We start from the raw sequence: 7,751 nt of genomic DNA, 5'->3' as shown, positions 1-7,751 counted from the left end.
TGATACAGGGTATTAAGAACTTTTTGGAATCCGGTTTCTTCTGAGGTAATTTCAGTCGAACCAAAGCATTCAGTTCATTGATGAGCAATGGAGGTTCATCCTCCCAAGTCTCATTACCAAATAACTTGGCATTCAGCTTCATGATTGCTCCTAGATATTGAGCAACTTGCTCTTCAATAATATCTTCATCTTCTTCAGAGGAAGAATACTCATCAGAGCTCATGAATGGCAAGAGTAAGTTCAGTGGAATCTCTATGGTCTCTATATGAGCCTTAGATTCCTTTGGTTCCTCAATGGGGAACTCCTTAATGGTCAGTGAATGTTCAGCAAGGTCTTCTTCACTGGAAATCACTGCCTCTTCCTCCTCTATAGGTTCGGCCATGTTGGGTATATTGATGGCCTTGCACTCTCTTTTTGGATTCTCTTCTGTATTGCTTGGGAGAGTACTAGAACGAGTTTCAGTCACTCTTTTACTCAGTTGACTCACTTGTGCCTCCAAATTTCTAATGGAGGACCTTGTTTCAGTCATGAAACTGAGAGTGGTCTTAGATAGATCAGAGACTATGGTTGCTAAGTCAGAGAGGCTCTGTTTAGAATTCTCTGTCTGTTGCTCAGAAGATGATGGAAAGGGCTTGCTATTGCCAAACCTATTTCTCCCACCATTATTATTATTGAAGCCTTGGTTAGGCTTCTGCTGATCCTTCCATGAGAAATTAGGATGATTTCTCCATGAAGGATTATAGGTGTTTCCATAGGATTCTCCCATGTAATTCACCTCTTCCATTGCAGGATTCTCAGGGTCATAAGCTTCTTCTTCAGAGGAAGCTTCTTTAGTACTGCCGGATGCAGCTTACATTCCAGTCAGACTCTGAGAAATCATATTAACTTGCTGAGTTAATATTTTATTCTGAGCCAATATTGCATTCAGAGTATCAATCTCAAGAACTCCTTTCTTCTGAGTCATCCCATTATTCATAGGATTTATTTCAGAAGTATAAATGAACTGGTTATTTGCAACCATCTCAATGAATTCCTGGGCTTCTGCAGGCATTTTCTTTAGATGAAGAGATCCACCAGCAGAGTGGTCCAATGACATCTTGGACAATTCAGATAGACCATCATAGAATATACATAAGATGCTCCATTATGAAAGCATGTCAGAAGGACACCTTCTGATTAATTGCTTGTATCTTTCCCAAGCTTCATAGAGGGATTCACCTTCCTTCTGTTTGAAGGTTTGGACTTCCACTCTAAGCTTGCTCAACTTTTAAGGTGGAAAGAATTTGGCCAAGAAAGCATTAACTAACTTTTCCCAAGAGTTCAGGCTTTCTTTAGGTTGTGAGTCCAACCATGTCCTAGCTCTGTCTCTTACAGCAAAGGGAAAAGCATAAGTCTGTAGACCTCAAGATTAACCCTATTGGTCTTAACAGTGTCACAGATTTGCAAGAATTCAGCTAAGAACTGATGAGGATCTTCCAATGGAAGTCCATGAAACTTGCAATTCTACTGCATTAGAGAAACTATTTGAGGTTTAAGCTCAAAGTTGTTTGCTCCAATTGCAGGAATTGAGATGCTTCTTCCATAGAAGTCAGAAGTTGGTGCAGTAAAGTCACCAAGCACTATCCTTGCATCTCCACCATTGTTATTTTCGTCTGCCATGTCTTCTTCTTTTTCAAAAATTTCTGTTAGGTCCTCTCCAGAGTTTTGTGCTTTAGCTTCTCTTAGCTTCCTCTTCAGAGTCCTTTCAGGTTCAGGATCAGCTTCAACAAGACTGTTCTTATCCTTGTTCCTACTCATATGAAAAAGAACAGAACAAAGAAGAGGAATCCTCTATGTCATAGTATAGAGATTCCTTTTTGTGAGTAGAAGAATGGAAGAATAAAATGAAGAAGGAAGAAGAAGAAATTCGAACACAGAGAGGGGGAGAGGGTTCGAATTTTTAAGAAGAGGGATGTTAGTGAATAAATAAAATAAATAGAAAGAGATGAGAGAGAAGGAGTATTCGAATATTAATTAAAATAAAATAAAATATTTTTGTTTTTATTTTAATTATTAGTTAGAATTCGAAATTATTAAAAGAAATAAAATTAGAATTTAAAACAATTAGTTAAATAAAAAGAATTTTGAAAAAGTGGTTAGTGATTTTCGAAAATTAGAGAGAAAGAAAAGTAGTTAGGTGGTTTTGAAAAAGATAGGAAATAGAAAACTTTTTAAAATCAAACAAAAAAAAAAGTCAAGCAGTTAATTGAAAAAAGATTTAAAAATAAATTTTGAAAAGATAAGAAGTTAGAAAAAGATTTTTAAATTAAATTTTGAAAAAGATATATTGAAATTTATTTTGAAAAAGATTTGAAAAGAAAATTAAAAAGATTTGATTTTTAAAATTAAAGTTGATTACTTGACTCTAAAAGATATGATTCTAGAATTTAAAGATTGAACCTTTCTTAACAGGAAAGTGACTAACTTGAAATTTTTGAATAAAAACATTAAATGTTAGCAATAATTTCGAAAATCATGAAATAAAATTAAGAGAAAGATTTTGAAAATTAATTTTGGAGAATTTTCAAAAAACATGAAAGGAAAATGAAAAAGATTTGATTTTTGAAGAAGATTTGAAAAGATAGGATTTTTAAATTGAAATTTTGACTTGACTAACAAGAAACAACCAAATTTTGAAAATTTTTGACTAAGTCAACCCAAGATTTCGAAAATTATGAGTAAAATAGGGGAAAGATATTATTTTTTATTTTTGAATGAATGAAGAGAGAGAAAAACAACACAATGACACAAAACATAAGAATTTAAGATTAAAACAAAAAAATGTATGCAAGAACACTTTGAATGTCAAGATGAACACCAAGAACACTTTGAAGGTCAAGATGAACATCAAGAACATATTTTTGAAAATTTTTAAGAAAAGAAACACATGCAAGACACCAAACTTAAAAATTTTTAATGTTTAGACACTATGAAGTCGAAAATGCACAAGAAAAATAAGAAAAGACACAAAACAAGAAAAATTAAAGATCAAACAAGGAAAATCATCAACAACAACTTAAAGATCAAAGAAGAACACAAGATGAATTTTCGAAAATTCAAGAAAAATTAAAAACATGCAGTTGACACCAAACTTAAAATTTGACACAAGACTCAAACAAGAAACACAAAATTTTTTTGATTTTATGATTTTATTAATTTTTTTTTGTATTTTTTGAAAATTATTTTGGAAAAAGAAAAATAAGAAATTCAAAATTTTTAATAAGAATTCCAGGATTCGTGCAATGTTAGTCTAAAGCTCCGGTCCAAAAGAATTAGACATGGCCAAATGGCCAGTCAAGCTTTAGCATACAAATACAGACATGTCCTTTCTACAATGGAAAGTGGAAACCTCGGTCTAAAAGATTAGACATGGCTTCACAGCCAACCAGGCTTCAACATATCTCATCAAACTCTAGAATTCATTCTTAAAAATTCTGAAGAACAATTTTTTTTATTGTATTTTTTTTTTAATTTTTCGAAAATAAAAAAAATAAAAAGCTTAAACATAAAATAAAATTACCTAATCTAAGCAACAAGATGAACCGTCAGTTGTCCAAACTCGAACAATCCCGGGCAACGGCGCCAAAAACTTGTGCACGAAATTGTGATCCACACATTTCACAACTCTGCACAACTAACTAGCAAGTGCACTGGGTCGTCCAAGTAATAAACCTTACGTGAGTAAGGGTTGATCCCACGGAGATTGTCGGCTTGAAGCAAGCTATGGTCATCTTGTAAATCTCAGTCAGGCGGATTCAATTGGTTATGGGGTTTTGATAATTAAAAGATAAATAAAACATAAAATAAAATAGAGATACTTATGTAATTCATTGGTTGGAATTTCAGATAAGCGTTTGGAGATGCTTTGTTGCTTCTGAACCTCTGCTTTTCTATTGCCTTCTTCCAATCATGCGTGCTCCCTTCCATGGTAAGCTGTATGATCCTCCCGGATGAAAAATACCAGGTACAATCTCTGCACGGCTAATCAACTGTCGGATTTTTTGTCTCGGATGAAAAATACCAAGTACAGCTACCGCACGGCTAATCATGTGTCGGTTTCCGCTAGCGTCGGAATAGGACCCTTGTCCTTTTGCATACTGTCATTGCGCCCAATATTCACAAGTTTGAAGCTCGTCACAGTCATCCCTTCCCAGATCCTACTCGGAATACCACAGACAAGGTTTAGACTTTCCGGATCTCAGGAATGGATGCCAATTGGTTCTAGCCTATACCACGAAGATACTAATCTCACGGACTCGGTCCGTGTATTAGATATCCAAGAGAATATACTCCAGTTGTCGTCCAATGACTACGTTGAACATCATGTAGACCGCTTGTGGTTGTCAGGCACGCGGATCTTGGCTAAGCGAGTAACGAAGATTGGGTGATTGTCACGGGTCACCCCTTCATTCTGACTTAACTGAATTAAGTATGAGAGTATATCTTGGAGAAGAAGTAGGCGTGAATTGAAAGAAAAACAATAGTACTTGCATTAATTCATGAAGAACAGCAGAGCTCCGCACCTTAATCTATGAGGTGTAGAAACTCCACCGTAGAAAATACATAAGTGAAAAGAGGTCTAGGCATGGCCGTGTGGCCAGCCTCTCCAAACGTAAAAATATGGCATAAGCTCTGTCACAATATGTAAATACAATAGTAAAAAGTGCTATTTATACTAAACTAGTAACTTAGGTTTACAGAAAATGAGTAACTAAGTTCAGATAGTGCAGAAATTCACTTTCGGGGCCCACTTGGTGTGTGCTTGGGCTGAGCATTGAACTTTACACGTGCATATGCCATTCTTGGAGTTAAATGCCAGCTTGGGTGCCAGTTTGGGCGTTTAACTCTAGTTCTGGCGTTTTACTCCAGAAAAGGGTCTCAGGTGGGCGTTTGAACGCTAGTTTGGGCCATCAAATATCGGGCGAAGTATGGACTATTATATATTGCTGGAAAGCCCAAGATGTCTACTTTCCATGGCAATTGAGAGCGCGCCAATTGGGCTTCTATAACTCCAGAAAATCCAGTTCGAGTGCAGGAGGGTCAGAATCCAACAGCATGTGCAGTCCTTTTTCAGCCTCTGGATAAGATTTTTGCTTAGGTCCCTCAATTTCAGCCAAAAAATACCTGAAATCACAGAAAAACACACAAACTCATAGTAAAGTCCAGAAATATGATTTTTTCATAAAAACTAATAAAAATATAATAAAAAGTAACTAAAATATATTAAAAACTATGTAAAAACAATGCCAAAAAGGGTATAAATTATCCGCTCATCAGCTACCTAAGCTATGTGAGGGGGAAATATATTGACTATAACCCCTCTAACATAGACAGAATGCTGATGGTGAGACCTACTAGCTCCACAAGGAGTTATGAAGAGAGGGTGAGGTAACAAGACCCTGGTTTTGAAGAGATCCTCAATGAGATTTGTGTCATTAATGTGCAATGGATAAATGATAAAGATAGAAGGCTTAATCAACTGAGGAGAAAGGATTTGAGTCCCCAAGCTAGAGGGTGGCTAGACTTTGTGAGGAGATCTCTCAACCCCACATCCAACACTTCACAGGTAACATTGGAGAGAGCAGTGCTCATATACTGCATAATGAGGGGAGAAAATATTAATATTTGGGAGATGATTGCCAGCAATATCAATAGGGTGCTGAAAAGTACCAAGGATAGCACAAGGTTGGCCTTTCCAAGTATCATCCAAAGGTTGTGTGATGAAGCTGGGGTAGAGAAAATCATTGATGAAGTGCTGGTGGATCAAGACAAACCCATAACTGCCAAGAAGATGGCCAAAGTGGTGGCTGTTGACCCAGCGCAACAAAGGATGAGGGGACATAGAGCCCATGTTCAAGAGCCACAAGGGCCACAACAAGAAGAAGAAGCTGAAGATCAACCACACTACCTACCACTTCCACCACCACCATATCCACAATCCCGTGAAGGTTTCAACTGGGAGCAAATGCAAGGAGATATCCACCAGATGAAGGGAGACTTACACCATTTGAGAGAAGATGTCAATCAACTTAAAAAGCAACAAAAACATTGGGACCAAGTGCAAGAGAGCATGCAACAACTCCAAGGAAGTATGGAGTACATGAAGGAGCAACAAAGCCAATTCAATTGGGAAGAAATGCAAGGAAGTCTCAACAAAATTATGGAGCAAAACAAATGGCAGCAGAGGAACCTTGCTGAGTTTAGGCATCTTTATGATGCAAGAACCTCCTCAAGGAGGTAGTATGATATCAATACTCAAGCAAAGCTGAACCATTTGTGCAATGCGGTGGCAGCCTTGAACCCCGGATACCCAACATTCATGCAAGGCATGGAGGAGTTGAGTGCCAGGCAAGAGGAGATATTGGCTAAGCACAAAGAAGATGAAAGGAATTACATGAGGAGAATGGGATTCTGGAAGCCCAAGGACACAAAGGCACAAGTAGGATCCTCCAAGAATGATGATGATGACTCCTCCTCCAAGAAGAAGAGAAAGGAAAAGGGCCAATGAACTGAAGCTGCTCCAAGAATATCAAAGGTTATTAAGTCCCGTGGTTGATAATTTTTAGTCTTAAATTCTGAATTTCTGTTAGTAATTGCAGTAGTAGTTTAATTTCCTTATGTTTTTGAAGTACCTTTATGAGTCCTTTATGTTTGAGAAAGAAAATGTTGTTTAAGTTTCATTAACATCATATAAAAGAATAGTTTGTTTCCATAAGAGTCTATAGTGAGTTGTGCAAAAACAAGAGTAAAAGAGACTAAGACCAAGTGAGATAATTCACAACTAAGAGATAAGGAACTAGGTATTGAACCTTGAATGAATTTGAAAGAAAATAAGCCACAATGAACAATTAGACTTAGAAGGTATGACAAGCAGATGCTAAGGAAGTCCCTTGAATATCCATAGAACCAAGAAGTAGTAAGAAAAAAGACCCAAGGCTTTGAGTATCAACTACTAGGATGAAAGAAAAGAACCAAATGGCTCAAAAGAGTTAAAGATCCTAGTAGATGCTTGTGGTGAAGATGTGTCAAGAAGGGAGACGTGGGTAAGTAAATTCTTAGGGATGTTTCAACATCTAGTATCCTAAAGCCAACTAGTTTGGGAGTGCTAATTGAAAGCATGGTGTGGGAAATCATGATTCACACTTTTCACAACTCCACACAACTAACTAGCAAGTGCACTGGGTTGTCCAAATAATAAACCTTACGTGAGTAAGGGTCGATCCCACGGAGATTATCGGCTTGAAGCAAGCTATGGTCATCTTGTAAATCTTAGTCAGACGGATTCAAATGGTTATGAGGTTTTGATAATTAAAATATAAATAAAAACATAAAATAAGATAAAGGTACTTATGTGATTCATTGGTGGGAATTTCAGATAAGCGTTTGGAGATGCTTTGTTGCTTCTGAATCTCTGCTTTCCTATTGTCTTCCTTCAACTATGCGTGCTCCTTTCCATGGCAAGCTGTAGGATCCTCTCAGTGAAAATGGTCCTCTACGATTTCTGCATGGCTAATCAACTGTCGGATTTCTCGTCTCGAATGAAAAATACCAGGTACAGCTACCGCATGGCTAATCATCTGTCGGTTCTCGCTAGCGTCGGAATAGGATCCATTGATCCTTTTGCACACTGTCACTGCACCCAACATTCGCAGGTTTGAAGCTCGTCATAGTCATTCCTTCCCAGATCTTACTCAGAATACCACAGACAAGGT

The 7,751-nt window shown here is 37.1% G+C and overlaps 1 non-coding gene across 1 annotated transcript; it reads left to right on the top strand.

Annotated features, from left to right (window-relative positions):
• The first annotated feature begins 1,150 nt into the window (after positions 1-1,150).
• On the top strand, positions 1,151-1,258 carry LOC148544439 (small nucleolar RNA R71). Its single transcript, XR_015900787.1, has one exon. It is a non-coding gene; the product is annotated as a small nucleolar RNA R71 (small nucleolar RNA).
• Positions 1,259-7,751: the final 6,493 nt, after the last annotated feature.

Source organism: Arachis ipaensis, chromosome B9 (assembly GCF_059453495.1).
Source record: "Arachis ipaensis isolate K30076 ecotype BB chromosome B9, ASM5945349v1, whole genome shotgun sequence".
Classification (NCBI taxonomy): Eukaryota; Viridiplantae; Streptophyta; class Magnoliopsida; order Fabales; family Fabaceae; genus Arachis; species Arachis ipaensis.
Note: the sequence above shows the minus strand (reverse complement) of the source record. Positions and strands in the feature narration are given on the sequence as shown.